Here is a 14,774-nt window from a genome sequence, read left to right on the forward strand (position 1 = left end):
AACCCTCAAGGGTACACGATCCCACTCGATAAACGCTTAGCTGCTGCAGATGTTGGTAAGGGACTTGAACAAGTTCAAGTTAATGACGGGTTTGCACAGTTTGCAGAAGCTTTATACGTAGCTGAACGATATGCCCGTGAAGATCTTTGTATCAGGTTCAAAGTGCTAGAGGAGATGATGCTGAAAGAAAAAGATAAGAAAGAGAAAGAATTATGCGCGTTGGCTCAAAAAGCACGGTCTGAAAGAAATAATCATGAGACGAAAGAAGCGAAAGAAGAGCGGGTCCAAAGAGAGAAGATTCGGGAAGAAAGACGTAATATTGTATGCACTCCCATTGCGAGGGCTACGACACTATATAAATAAACCTTATTTAATATCAAATTCATACGAGTGTTTTGCTTTCAAAGAAAAAAACACAAATACATATCGTTTAAAGTTAATCTGCGGTTGTACAGATGATCCTACGATCGTTGGAGCAAAGTCAACCTCGGAAGTCTTAAACTGGTCACTAAATGTATATTGTTGCTGCATTAGTGATCACACCAAGCACTAATCACACTTCATATATGCAGCACACAGCTTATTCCTACAAAACAACATTCTGCAGTTTAATAGTTTATAAAGTGTTGAAAAAGATTTACAAATATCGAATGCGAAAATATACATACGGAAAATATTGACCATAAGTTGACCATAATCTTAGTAGAGTAGTTCCTCAAATACAGGGTCCACAGTTTGACCCCATTTCCCATGGTACAAATCCAATATCTTCTCTGCCGGCGTTAAACCTGCAAGTAATAAACGACAAATTCGACCCATTTATGAGTACAATAGTCGACTTGTCACTTGACAAATTAATGATTAATATCACTAACTTATTTCCAACGAACGGGTCAAATGGACGAGCTAACGGGTCAAGTGGTTTGAAAGTTGCCCAAAGTGTACATTTGTATATGTGTTCATTTGGGTCAACTCGTATTAAACTACGGGTAAACTAAGTGACGTAGCTTAGTTGGGGCCAGGGGTGGGCCCGGCCCCCTCCGTTTTTTCGTTCGGTGGTGTAAATAATCCTTTTTCGGCCAAAAAATTTTATACAGTGTAAATTTACCCGTTTCTGACCGAAATTTTGAGCCCGGCCCCTCCGTTTTTATGCTCGGTAGTGTAAATTTATCCTTTTTCAGCCGAAAATTTTTATATATAGTGTAAAGTTACCTATTTCCGACCGAAATTTTGAGCCCGCCACCCTCTAGTTTATGAATTTTTTTAATACATATTGAGTCCAGCCCCTCGACGTGTATGTCCAAGCTTCGCCACTGGGTCAACTTAGGTTTACTCAAACAAGACAACAGGTCAAAACGGGCTGCTATCATAAAACTTGTTTACCTACAAAAAAGAAGATAGCGAGTGAACAGTGAACCTATTTTGATACATTTTCCAACATGACTCATTTCAACCAGAGACCAAAAGTCAGAACGTGTATTGACCCGAACCAAATTGTTACTTTTTTAAACCGGCCCGTTTTGATCTGAACTTATTTGGTTCTTGTATTGTCCCGACCCGTTTTGATCATTCAACCGACCAGCCAGGTTTTCCATGCTTATAAGATCAATTTACAATGACAGAATAATTTTTATAGTGGTTTTTAAGATATTTATTTATTAATAATTTTTTTTATAAAAAAAGTACGAGAAATAAGAAGCATAATTCACCTGTTCTAACAACCTCTGCCACTTCATTTAAAAACCCTGTTTCTTTATATCCTCTTCTCTCTAGGCCATCCTGAATTAAATAAAATGTTTTTATCAACAGGATTAATAATGCAGTAATCACAAATACGTGTAGTATTAATCAATTTAAGTTTCATAATCACCTTTGCAAACTGCAAAACTTCTTCCGCCACATGTTTCACCAATCCATCACGAAACGGTGTTTTCAAACCGGTTACAGGAACCTGAAAAACATTAATCCACACAAAAGTTACGATACTTTTAGTTGTATAATGAGAATAACATACTTTTTATATGTTCATAATAATATTACCTTATTTCTCAGCATCTGTCTTTCGCCTTCGGTCCAATCAGCTGTCATGTCCAAAACATTTTGCAGAGAAATATCATCATACAATATGCCCACCTGTAGTTAGTTCTACCACAATGAGAGATTGAGAACGAGCCGAGCTTCTCGAGCTCGGATCAATAAAAAGCTCGAAACGAGCCGAGCAAGCCCGGGCTCGAGCCTTGTGTATTTTTAAGTTGAGCCCGAGCCTTGTGTATTTTTAAGTTGAGCCCGAGCCGAGCTTTGGCTCGTTTAAGGTACTACATGAGCTCGAGCCTTGTGTATTTTTAAGTTGAGCTCGAGCCGAGCTTTGGCTCGTTTAAAGTACTACATGAGCTCGAGCCAAGATTAGGCTAATTTAAAGTTTTTCTAAAACTATATAAAAGTAATTAAAAGTGTACAAAATTAATTAACAAATAATAAACGAGACGAGCCCGAGTTTTAAAAAACAACTCGTGACCGAGCTCAAGCTTTGAAAAAAGACCTCGAAACGAGCCGAGCTTTAACCTAGTCAAGCTTGGGCTCGTATCGGCTCGTATACACCCCTATGTATATGAATTATTTTTAAAAAATAAAACAAATTAACCTACCCAAAAAGCGGGCAATGCACATAACCTTCTCCATGGCCCTCCATCCGCACCTCTCATTTCCAAATATCTTTTAAGCCTAACCTGAATCATAAAGAAACAAAATTATAATTAAAAAAAAATCCGTGTTTATCGTGTTCTCGAGTAATATACCTCGGGAAATATTGTTGTGAGGTGATTTTCCCAATCATTCAAAGTTGGATATTCTCCCGGAATCGGAGCAAGTTTCCCTGCTAGGAAGTCCTGTAAGTTACGACAGTTATTCTCACAGATAACTTAAGCACATAACTTAACTGACTCTTAGGAATAGAGTCAAACCCTGAAGGACAATCCTGCACAATCGATATACGTTTTCTTTCGGTAGACAAAATACATCGGGACGTCAAGAGCATATTCAACATATTGCTCGAACCTAATACCATCAAACAGACAATGTATTAATATAAAGTATAAACGTTCGAGGATATTTAAATAAAATAAAATATTTTGCTTACCCAAAAGAATCATCAAAAACAAACGGAAGCATTCCAGCGCGATTGTTATCGCTGTCTGTCCAAATTTGGCTGATAAAAGAATATAGCAGTCACTATAAGGATGCAAGCGAGCCGAGCCGCTAACGAGCTATTAGAGATCGGATCAATAAATAGCTCGAGACAAACCGAGCTTTATTGAGTCCGAGCCTCAAACAAAGCTCATTTAGTTATCGAGCCTGAGCACGAGCTTTGTATGGGAAGCTCCTTTAGGCTCGTCGAGGCTTAATGAGCCTTGTGTGTTTTTAAGATTGACCTCTTTTGGACTTCTGTGTATTAATTTCAAACTGCAAAGCCGAGTTCGAGCCGAGCTTTGGCTTGTTTAAGGTGCTACACGAGCTTGAGCCGAGTTTAGGCTCGTTATAAAGTTTTTCCCATAATATATAAAAATAATTAAAAAATGTATATCAATAAGTTAACAAATAATAAACGAGACTAGCCCGAGCTTGAAAAAACGACCCACGAGCAAGTCAAAACAAGCCGACCTCTAGCCTTGTCAAGCTCGGCTCGTTCACACCCCTAGTTACTATATCTTCAAATATTATAAGTAGATTTACCTAGAGGTGGTCAAAAAAACCGGTTACGGAACCGGTTTGGCCGGTTTAACCGAAAACCGGTTTTTTAAAAACCGGTTTTTTTAAAAACCGGTTTGACCGGTTTACGTAACCGGTTTACGTATCGGTTATAAGTTTTGGACCCAAAACCGGTTTTATAACCGGTTATAAAAAAAACCGGTTTTTTTTAATAACCGGTTATTAAAAAACCGGTTAACCGGTTTTTAAAATAACCGGTTATTACCGTTATAAAAAAAACCGGTTAACCGGTTTTTTAATAACCGGTTAACCGGTTTAACCGGTTTTCGAACGTTACCAAACGGCCTTATAGCCGTTTTTTTGTGTTTTTGACCGTTTTTTAGCCGTTTTTTTTTGGTTTTTTTACCATTTTACCCCCACAAACATCTATATATAGTTTAGGTTGGGTATTGGTTAGATCACACTTGATTATACAACTCCAAAAGCTCTAAACGTTTATTTCATACGCGATTATACAACTCCAAACGCTCTTCTTTCGTAGTCGTTTATTTCATACTCGAGTATACCACTCTTAATTCGTAGTCGATTATCATGGCCTCCCAAAGTGCTGCTTCATCGGTCAACATGGGTGCCTCGAACACGGGAGAAACCGTCGTTCGGGTCATCCCCACGAAACGAAACCAAGATATTTGGCAACATTTCGACCTATGCGAAATGTCTAACGGAACCCAAAAAGCTAGATGCAAACATTGTTTGAAGTTTTATAACAAAGAAGCAAACTCCAGTTTAAGAGCTCATGTAGAAAAGCCCTCTTGCAAGGTCTTGAAGGACGAATCCGGAAGTAGTTCGCAGCCGGAGATGACGAATCAAGGAACGGTGTTTACGTACGACCTTGAAGCGGTACGTCAACAGTTTGGCAACTTTGTGATTCAACAATCACTTCCTTTCAACCACTTCGACAACCCTCAATTCACGCAGATGATGCAAACGTATGTTCAACCACGCTACCAACACGTAAGTCGTTCGACCCTTAGAAGAGATATGCTTAAAGCATGGAAAAACGCTAAATCCGAACTAATTTCATACTTTTCAAACTTACAAACTGGTGTGAACTTAACCACGGATGTGTGGTCGGTACCTAATGGTTCGCCCGACTCATACATTTGTGTGACGGCTCATTGGGTTGACCCCCGGTCGTGGCAAATGATGAAACGAACCGTTGCGTTTCAATTGTTTGATTACCCGCACACGGGTAGAAATATTTTTAAACTCTTGGATAAAGTCATTCGACAATACAAGATTGAAGATAAAATCTTTTCAATATCGTTTGATAACGCGTCCAACAATACGGCCGCGGTTGGCCATTTAAAATTAAAGTATAAACCTATCTGTGATGGAGCGTTTTTTCATAGCCGATGCATTGCACATATTATCAACTTGGCCGTGCAAGATGGGTTAAACGTGATCGAAACGCAAAGAAACAATTTTAAAAGAATGTTACGAGATGTTTTTAGCAACAATTCAACATTTTCAAGATACAAAAAATTTTGTGAAGAAGCTAACTGTCAATGGTTGGGGCCTAACTGGGATTGTCCAACAAGATGGAACTCGACTTGTGAAATGTTTGAGAAAGCCATCCAACAAAAACAATCGTTAATTGCGTTTCATCAAATTTTGTCAAATAGGGGTAAATGTGCACCGTACGATCCTAGAAACTGGTTATTGATTGAGATCGTTACGGAGGTTCTTCAAATTTTTAAATCTTGCACAAGTAGTTTATCCGGGGTTTACTATCCAACAAGCCCCATTGCTTTACCAAAAATTGCTGTCATGTGCACAAAGTTGAGTGACCTTCATTGTAGGGGTGCACCTTATTTTGATATGGGTGTAAAAATGAAAGAAAAATTTAAAAAATATTTTCAAGAACTACCCGCTGTTTTGACCTGTGCTGCTGCGTTAAACCCTTGCATCAATGTTGGTGGTGTTGAAGCTTTAATAGAAAAAATTTGTGATGAGCTAGGGTTAAACGACGATCAAAACCCCTATTATAGCCAAACTTTAAAGAATGATTTCAACACCACCTTGGCAAACATGTATGATGTTTACCTTACAAGATACGGGTCGTCTTCCCAAATTCATGACTCGTTAAGAGCTGTTGCCCAATCCCAATCCCAAACCGACCTTGAAATGGGGATGTACTACATGATTTGGGAAGACGCCGGTAAACGTCAAAGGGTAAACACCCCAAGCAGTGAACTTGGAAGGTATGGTGGTACCAACTTTGTGAAACACATGACTCCGGATGAATTTAGAAGTCTTGATTTGCTGGCTTGGTGGAGAGGTAAGGAGGATGAGTTTCCGATCCTCGCCGCCATGGCCAAAGATTTACTAACGGTCCAAGCTTCCACGGTAGCTTCGGAGTCTGCTTTTTCTGTTTCTGGCAGGGTTATATCGATTAGGAGGACTCGACTCACTCCACCAGCTGTAGAGATGTCGATTTGCTACAAGGATTACTTGGACTCTTTAGACAGGGCACAACATCAACGCTCACTCGAGGGGGAAATGGACTATGAGGCGGCCTTGTATGAAGACGAGGTCAATCAAGGACACACTCAACCAATGACCGATGAAGAAGCCGCGTACGACGATTACCTAAGGAATAGCTCGGGATCGGGTAGCGAAGAAAATGAGTAACAAACATCAACTTGTTAATGTAATCGTGTCTAAACATTCTTTAATGTTTGTATTTTTGAGTTACGAATATGCGATAACGATTTAATGTTTGTATTTTTAATGTAAAAGCTATAAATGAAAGTTATGTGTTTTTAATCTTCCAAGCAAAGAATGCTAACAACGAAACCCTAAACCCTAAAGCAAAAAAAAAAAAAAAAAAAAAAAAAAAAAAAAAAAAAAAAAAAAAAAAACCGGTTAACCGGTTAGACCGGTTTTTAAAAACCGGTTATAAAAAAACCGGTTTAATAACCGGTTCTAACCGGTTTCTAAACCGGTCCAAACCGGTTTGGCCGGTTTGAGTTTTCAGCAATAATAACCGGTTAATAACCGGTCCGGTTATTAACCGAACCGGTTTTTTTCTGGATAAAAAAAACCGGTCCGGTTAAAAACCGAACCGGTTTTTTCAAAAAAACCGATTTGTGCACCTCTAGATTTACCTCCTCATGCTGAGATAACCATTTGGTTTTCCTTCTGTAAACGGTGAATTAGCGAACAATGCTGTAGCAATCTGATTCATTTTAATATAAATAAAATAATTTCCTCAGTTTTAGTTTAACCCATTACAAGATGCATGACCTAAATTAACCCACTTATAAGCAAACGAGACAAAATACACTCACGGGTTGTAAAGCAAGACCAGCCCGGAATTTTCTTATCATGTCAGCTTCAGAGGAAAAATCAAGATTAACCTGTCAAATACAAAAAACCAAATTTTGACCATTAACCATCGACCGTTGACTAAACACGTATTCTGAATCAAAAGAGCTCACCTGAACGGTACACGTCCTGAACATCATGTCGAGTCCAAGAGAACCGACTTTAGGCATGTAATTCCTCATAATCTCATACCTTCCCTGAGCCAACATATAATGTTAACATATTTCATTTTACTAACTATTAAAAAAATTAGTTTTTTTTTTTTACCTTGGGCATTATAGGTATATCTTTCCGTTCCCATTTCGGCTGGAAACCGATTCCTATAAACCCAATTCCCATCTCTTCAGCAACAGCTTTAACCTGCAGATAATAAAGAAATACAAAAATTTTCATATAAAGGTTACATATTAGTTACATGTTTAACAGAGATTACAATTAACAAACCTGGTAAAGATGTGAATTAACTTCTGCACACGTTTGATGCAGAGTTTCAAGAGGCGCGCCACTAAGTTCAAACTGACCACCAGGTTCCAACGATATACTTTGCTTTCCCTAAATAAAGTTTTTATATAAATTATTTGAAAATGATTAAAAGAAGCAAAAAGTACAAAAGAATATGCAAATGACCTGTTTAAGTCCTATTATGTTATCCCCTTCCATGATTTTTTCCCAATCAAATCTCTCGGAAATGGCATTTAGCAGATGAGCAATTTGTTCATACGTCATAGGGCGCAACATTTAAAGATCAAAGCCGAATTTTTCATGTTCAGTTCCTATTCTGTTATATCAATGAAGAGTAATCAAAATGAATGATACATATCAATATAAGGTATGATTAAAAATAGGACTTTAAACAAAACGAACGTTCGGTGGAAAGTTCGTTTATGTTCATTTGATAAATGAACGAACCGGAACAAGGAATTTCGTGCAATCATCAACTTAATTAAACCAACACACTCAGGGACCATGTTCGTTCAATTGTGTTCAATTACATTCGTTTAAGTCCGTTTATCTTCGTTAATGTTTGTTTAGTTAAATTTGTTTGTTAAAAGTTTTTTATACTTTTTAATAACTTTTCTAATCTTATCATATAGATTTAAGCAAAATTATAAATTATTAACAAAAAAATATACGCGTATTGCGAGCTTTCTATTTGTAAATTAACATACGAATATGATTGTTAAAAAAAACAACAAAAACTTGACCGCTGACACTAACAATTCTCGGTTAGCTAAATCAAATAAAACATGTTTTGTGTACATTTGTGTTCATGAACCGTTCATGAACAAGTTTGTTTCCTTAATGAACGAACACAGCCAATAAAAGCTAAACGGACCATTATCCACAAGGCCTTGTTCGGTTCGGTTCGGTTCATTTACAGCCCTATCAAAAATATGTTTAAACTGCAAAAAAAACTAATAAAATCGAACCTCCAGTTTTCCTTAGGTTTGCAGCCGGAAGCAAGGTATCCAACAAGGTCTTCTTTTGTAAGTGGCTCTGAAGAAACTGATGCATCATCTGTAGGAGGACTTGCAGCCAGAATTACTTTTTTGCCCCTGCTGAACTTTACACCAGTGGCATCAATATGCATATTTAAGGTAGTCTTTAAGGAGTCCCTTGGAAATGCAAAGGTCATATTGTGTCTAGATGCATTTGTGTTGTGTGATCCACTAAAAATTGAAGTGTAACCGGATTTATGTTGCGAAATCTCGGCATGAATGACATGTGATGGACTTGTTTGAGGCATTGATACCATTTTCTTTCTGCAGATAGAATATAAATCAGTGCTAATAACATAACTCATCATGTGACACAATAAATCAAGATAACTATTTATGTCTGTGTTCGTTCATTTAACTTTAACTGAACACAAACACGAACAATTAAACGAACGTATTTTCTTGTTCATGTTCGTTAAAAAATGAACATGTTAGTGTTCGTTTAAGTACGTTTGTTAACACAAAAGAGCATAAACAAACATAAATTAACAAATATCAATGAACATAAACGAACATCGATTGAAGTCTAATACATGAATAACTATTTTTAAAAATTATAAAATTTCATAGTTAAACAAGGTTAAACGAACATATAAAAATGAGCACAAACGAACGTTCACGAACAAATGAAAAATCATATTCGTCTGTTAACATTCTAAACAAACAGTTCATGAACATAAACGAACAAACAGAAACTAACATAAATAAGCAATCATAAACGATTAATTATTTTTAAAAATAATAAAATTACATAGTTAAACTGGTTAAATGAAGACGTGTTCATGTAAAAACGAGACACACGTATTATAAAATAAGTGTTCGTTTGTGCTTGTTTTTACATATTTTTAAAACGAGCACAAATTATAAAACACGTGCTCGTTTTTACATGAACACGTAATTTTAAAACCTATAAAGTGACATGTAAAAACGAGCACAAACTTAAATGAACCATCAGTTCATGTTCGTTCGCGGATCAAGTAATTGTGATGATAAAAAATTAATTAATAAAACTGAATACATAATTGAAAAAATTAACAAGTGAAAACAGAATTGTATATATATACAAGAGCATATTGATTGAGATGATACGTACAAATAATCAATCGGACGTGCGAGATGAGAGTGTGTTCGGTGATATTAATATGCTCCTACAAACTCCTAACTGAGATTTATTTTTATTATTATTATTATTATTATTATTAGGCTTTAACAACAGCGTTTTGGACTGGTGCAACGGCGGAGTGACGCAAGGAGTCTTGTCGTGATTCGATTATGAGCTTTTTTACAAAGCCTGAAATGATTGTACTGTCAAGTGTCCAAAACGTGTGGAAAGTTTTGACTACGTATAGTCTTAAACGAGTGAAGGTTTGGTTTGTTTCAAACTCTGTTTCTAAAGTTTGAGTTTCGCTCGTGTCTTATTTTTTCCAAACTTGTGCTCAAATCATTTATTAATCAATTTTTACGTTTTTCATTATTTCTGTATATTTTGAGAAAAACCATTAAACAATCCAAAGCTCGGCCTGAGCTTGACTATGCAATGTGAAATTAATACATAAAAGTCATTAAGTAGATGAGATTCCCATACAAAGCTCAAGCTCAGGCTCGATAACTAAACTAAACGAACTTTATTTGAGGCTAGGGCTCAGCTCGAGCTCAAAAAAGCTAAACTCATTCAAACTTATTATCGATCCGATCTCAAAAAGCTTGCGGCAAGCTCGACTCGTTTACACCCTTACAGGTTTTTGGATAATCGGGTTGTAATGACCTGATATTATTCTTGATTCCTAACCTATAAAGAAACTAAAATCATTCTCGTATCCGGTCTCATCTGAAAACCCGACCATATATCCAACCTAATTTATCATTTTACATGTAAAATCGACGATCTTATTTTTTTGTTTTTTTTAAATGTATATTGGTCCATGTGGTGCCATTTGATTGAATCAAACTATTTTTTTTGTTTTTTTTTAAATTTGATAACTAAACGGTTATTCATGTTGACTCGCCGTTGCAATATTTTGAGCCGACAACATTCGGGTATTACCAACGACCAGGTTTTACCGAGTTTTTTGTTTAGTTTCCGTACCGTCTCAAATGTAATCAAAATCGACCGAAATTTCATAGATTCGCCTCGTTTGTTTTTGTTCCGATGTCGTAACGAAAACCAACTGGATGCCGATTTTTTGTTTAATTACAGTATGCTCACGAACGTGACGGAAACCGACATAATTTGCTTAGAGGCACTTCCTCAACACCCGAACTCAACAATGGTCGGTTTTACCAACACTCGAGTTTTACTGACCGGCACCACCCCATTGGTCTATCTCGATTTTCATAATTTTTTTTTGTTTTATAACGCACGTAACCGAACTCGACTAAATTCGTGTCAATGTACCAATTCAACGTTTGAGACCGACAACACTTGACTTTTACCACCGTTCTAGTTTTACTGGTCTGCCCCGATACAACGTGACGGGTAAAAAAATAGTTGCTTACAATATGAAAGTACTAAATGGTCACATTCACATCGCCATCATCGAAAAGCAACGTTACTTTGGAACACATGTGGAAAGTCACATGCCCACGCAACATCTAACAAAGCATTAATAATGAAAACAGAATATTCATACTTATTATTATCATTATTATTAAATGTAATTAATTGTCATATTCATAAGTCGTAAAATAAAGACATTTTATGATTCAAATATAGGTTAATTTATAAGAAGAAAAAATCAAATTGAAATTGTGTAAATCAGATTGAAATCTTGTAAATAAGTAAATAATGAACCATATTATTGGTATAATTAACTATCTACATCAAACTAAACCATTACATTGAAAAATATTAAAATTTAAAATAGTGATTTAACATTACATTTCAATCTCTTATTAGATTTGAGGCAAACACGGTCGGGTGTGACACTCCGTTAGAGTCGGGATCTGGTATCTTTCTGTCACAAGGGGTTGGAGATTGCCGGAACTCTTTCTCTCGTCTAACTCTTTATTTGACAAATGCATTATCATTCATTTATATTCGATTATGTGCATTGTTTCATTTATGTTTATATGTATTGAGCGCGGTCACCCCCATTGTATTGTGTCCATGACTTCGGTTACTGCTATGACTAAACTCAAGCTTCACCACTGCGGGTGCAACCAATGTTTGGATTACATATTATTAATGTAACCAACGTTTGGATTTCAAAATCAAATTCAGAAGATAATCAGGTTATATACTCTTTATTTGCATAACCAACATTTTGATTATTCTTTTTCTTTTGTAATCAGATTAGTAGGGTGAATTCAATTTATATTTATTTGCAAGGCCGACTCTGAGAATTCACGTGTCCCTGCCGAGCTGAAAAAAATATGTCCCTTAAACCATAACTAGTATTCGTACCCGCGCTTTGTTGCGGGGCACATTAAATGCATTATAATTATTACTAAGAAAAATCAAGTCGTAAACCGATTTGTTAACAATTAATACAAATTGTAAGTTGGTAACTTAACTTTAAATGATTCTTGTAGAATGGATATGAATAATGACATTGATTTATACACTCATTTCTGCTACCATTTCAACCCAAGCAAGTGAAGGTCTTGACTCTTGAGCGCGGGATGTTTGGCCACCTTCTTTGCCGATTTGTCATTTTTTGTATCTAAAGAAATTGAAATATACGTATTGTTAGTGGGCAAAGTAGCTAAAAACTTCCAAGTTTCTCCATGGCGCCTTTCAATTATTCCAATTATATAAATAACATAATCATCTCTTAATATTTTGACTTTTTTCTATAAAAATCATTTAAACCTTTGAACAGATTTGTAATTGTTGAGTTTAATGAGATCGGTGTATTGAAGATTAGAAAATCTGTTTTCGATATCTACAAATTTGGTTTCCTATCCAATTTCCAGATTCTTAACACCATTAACGAAATGGGGAAAAACGTTGACGCCCAGAACATTTAAAACATTATATAGCAAATGAAATCGTACCAAAAGTACCCTCCAAATCTAAACTTACCTGAGACAAAGCGTACGCAAACTGAGTGAAGAACAACTTTCCATGTTTTTCTTGTTGGTGCATATATGTATTCTCGATTAGAATAACTTTGGACCGTGAGAAGATCTTGAGACAGGTGCTGTTATTTAAGTTTGCAATGGCCTCAATTGCGTCTCCCTAAAGAATAGTTAAAGATAAATACAAAACGGTAAGGGACTTGTAAGTAATAACAAAGCTAATGTTGGGTTTCATGTAGAGAAAAAAAATATATAAAGGAAAGTGATCTTACACCTTTGTCTACAAACAGAATACAAAGTTCATCCTTTTAATGCAGCTTCCACTTTAACGACAATTCTGTTTCGCAGCGCAATCTGGCACATAAATTTTACTTGAAGTCATTGCTGATTGGCTGTTTGTGCATAAAAATATCAATGTTATTTAAGAAATGTGAGTTAACGGTATTGTTTGTAGTGTTCAGTGTTTGGTTGTCATTTGAAGTAATAGACTCGTAATCTCCAGTTTGGCTCAATGCATTTAAGCCTTGCCTTACTCCTGTTTTACATCCAACAACAAGATAGTACATTAAACACAGGACAACTGTAAAAAAAACAACAAATGTAGAAGATTAAGAGTATGTCTGGGATTGAGTTTAAAAACAATTTATTGGCTTATGGTTTTCTAAAAAACAATAAGTTAAAAATGTGTTTTTTGCCAATCTGAAAAATCATTCTTATTTTAGCTTTTTAAAGAGTTAAAAAGTTGTTTTCTTAAAGTCATAAGTCATGGCTTTAAAAAAACCCAATAAATCAATAAGTTATTTTGAAATTCGATCTCAAACATACTCTATGATATATATGTAACCAAAGCACACTGATTTGCAATCAAAATGCAAAAATTGGCATAAAAGGGGTAAGAGAGAAGTTGGGATATCATGAGATGAAATTTTATTTTAAGATATTTTTCATAGATCCTAATAAAAAAATCTTAATAAATAAATAACATAGCATAAACATAAAAGTCATTTTAAAATTAAAATTTAAAAATTGGTTAAACATAAGAAATTAAACTAAACATTAAAGTAACTTCTTAAACAAAATTAAATATAAAAAAAAATAATAATTAATTTTACATAGAATTAACAAATACCTCAGGTAATAATGTCCTTGATTAATTAAATGTAGGTGATAATGTCCAAGGGCTTGTCGGTGTTTAGTATGTTTCACGAGAAAGCTTGTTTAGATAATCAACATGTCTTTCTACCATTTGCCTTTGATACATTTGGTTTTCTGGCTCCAGAGGCTGTGAATTTTTTTAGTAGGGTTCAGCGCGTCGTACACGGAACCTCTTCAGCTTCTAGGTCCCAAAGCTTCGTTTTTAGCAGGATTGGCTTTGCTATTCAAAAGGAGGTTGCGGCGCAGCTTGTTACCCATTTGCCTGCCACTTTATTGTAATCGTTTTATAGTAAATTATATAAAATAGCCATCGTAGGCCTGCCACAAAAGAAAAGGGACAATGTATAGGGAGTTGGGCATCTCATAAGTTTGTCCAAAATTGTATGAGATTATATGGACATAGTTCTAGATTATTTCCAAAAAGTGTCCATAATTCTATGAAGTTTGTCATAATATGTTTATTGGATGATTTTTTGTATGTTTAGAGCAATGTTGTAATCCATACAAGGTATGACGTCGAGACGATTCTTTAACTCCGCCTACTTAGTAAGAATCAATCAAAGGTGGTTAAACTTAGCCAGAATCAGATTTAGTCAGTCAACTTGACCCGAATTTGCCTTAAAAAAATAAAGCATAATTCGTATTTTTATAACATTAAACAATGTATATCATTTTTTAATTAATGATTAGCAATTTTTAAATAATTTAGTATTTAAAAATGTATTTCTCTTATTTATCTTGATATTTACTTATTTTGTTATATATATTAGTAAACTTATGATATTTGACATGTATATAATATTCAAATTTTATTTTTCTTTATATTTATCATATCCGAGTATACTCAACTCCCTAGTAAACCATTTAGGGTCTGTCTAAAGACTTTTACGATACTACTTTATAGGCAGTAAAACAAAAACTAGTGACTCTGGTGGTCTCATCTCATTGTAATCCTCGCTAGTCACTTCATCCACATAATGTAATTTTTAACCTATTTTTAAGATT

At 35.3% G+C, this 14,774-nt stretch overlaps 1 pseudogene across 1 annotated transcript; it reads right to left on the reverse strand.

Annotated features, from left to right (window-relative positions):
- Positions 1-355: 355 nt before the first annotated feature.
- Positions 356-8,877, reverse strand: LOC143550990 (glutamate--cysteine ligase, chloroplastic-like; annotated as a pseudogene). The gene is made up of 16 exons (XR_013138426.1): positions 8,526-8,877; positions 7,723-7,873; positions 7,540-7,647; positions 7,363-7,455; positions 7,209-7,292; positions 7,059-7,127; positions 6,876-6,946; positions 3,137-3,205; positions 2,961-3,054; positions 2,796-2,885; positions 2,646-2,726; positions 2,041-2,133; positions 1,871-1,951; positions 1,710-1,779; positions 697-788; positions 356-587 (listed from the first exon to the last, which is right to left on the reverse strand). The product of XR_013138426.1 is annotated as a glutamate--cysteine ligase, chloroplastic-like (transcript).
- Between the last annotated feature and the right edge of the window lie 5,897 nt (positions 8,878-14,774).

The sequence above is a fragment of the Bidens hawaiensis genome, unplaced genomic scaffold (assembly GCF_021521415.1).
Source record: "Bidens hawaiensis isolate Kalapana, Puna unplaced genomic scaffold, B.hawaiensis_p1.1 tig00016205_1, whole genome shotgun sequence".
NCBI lineage: Eukaryota > Viridiplantae > Streptophyta > Magnoliopsida > Asterales > Asteraceae > Bidens > Bidens hawaiensis.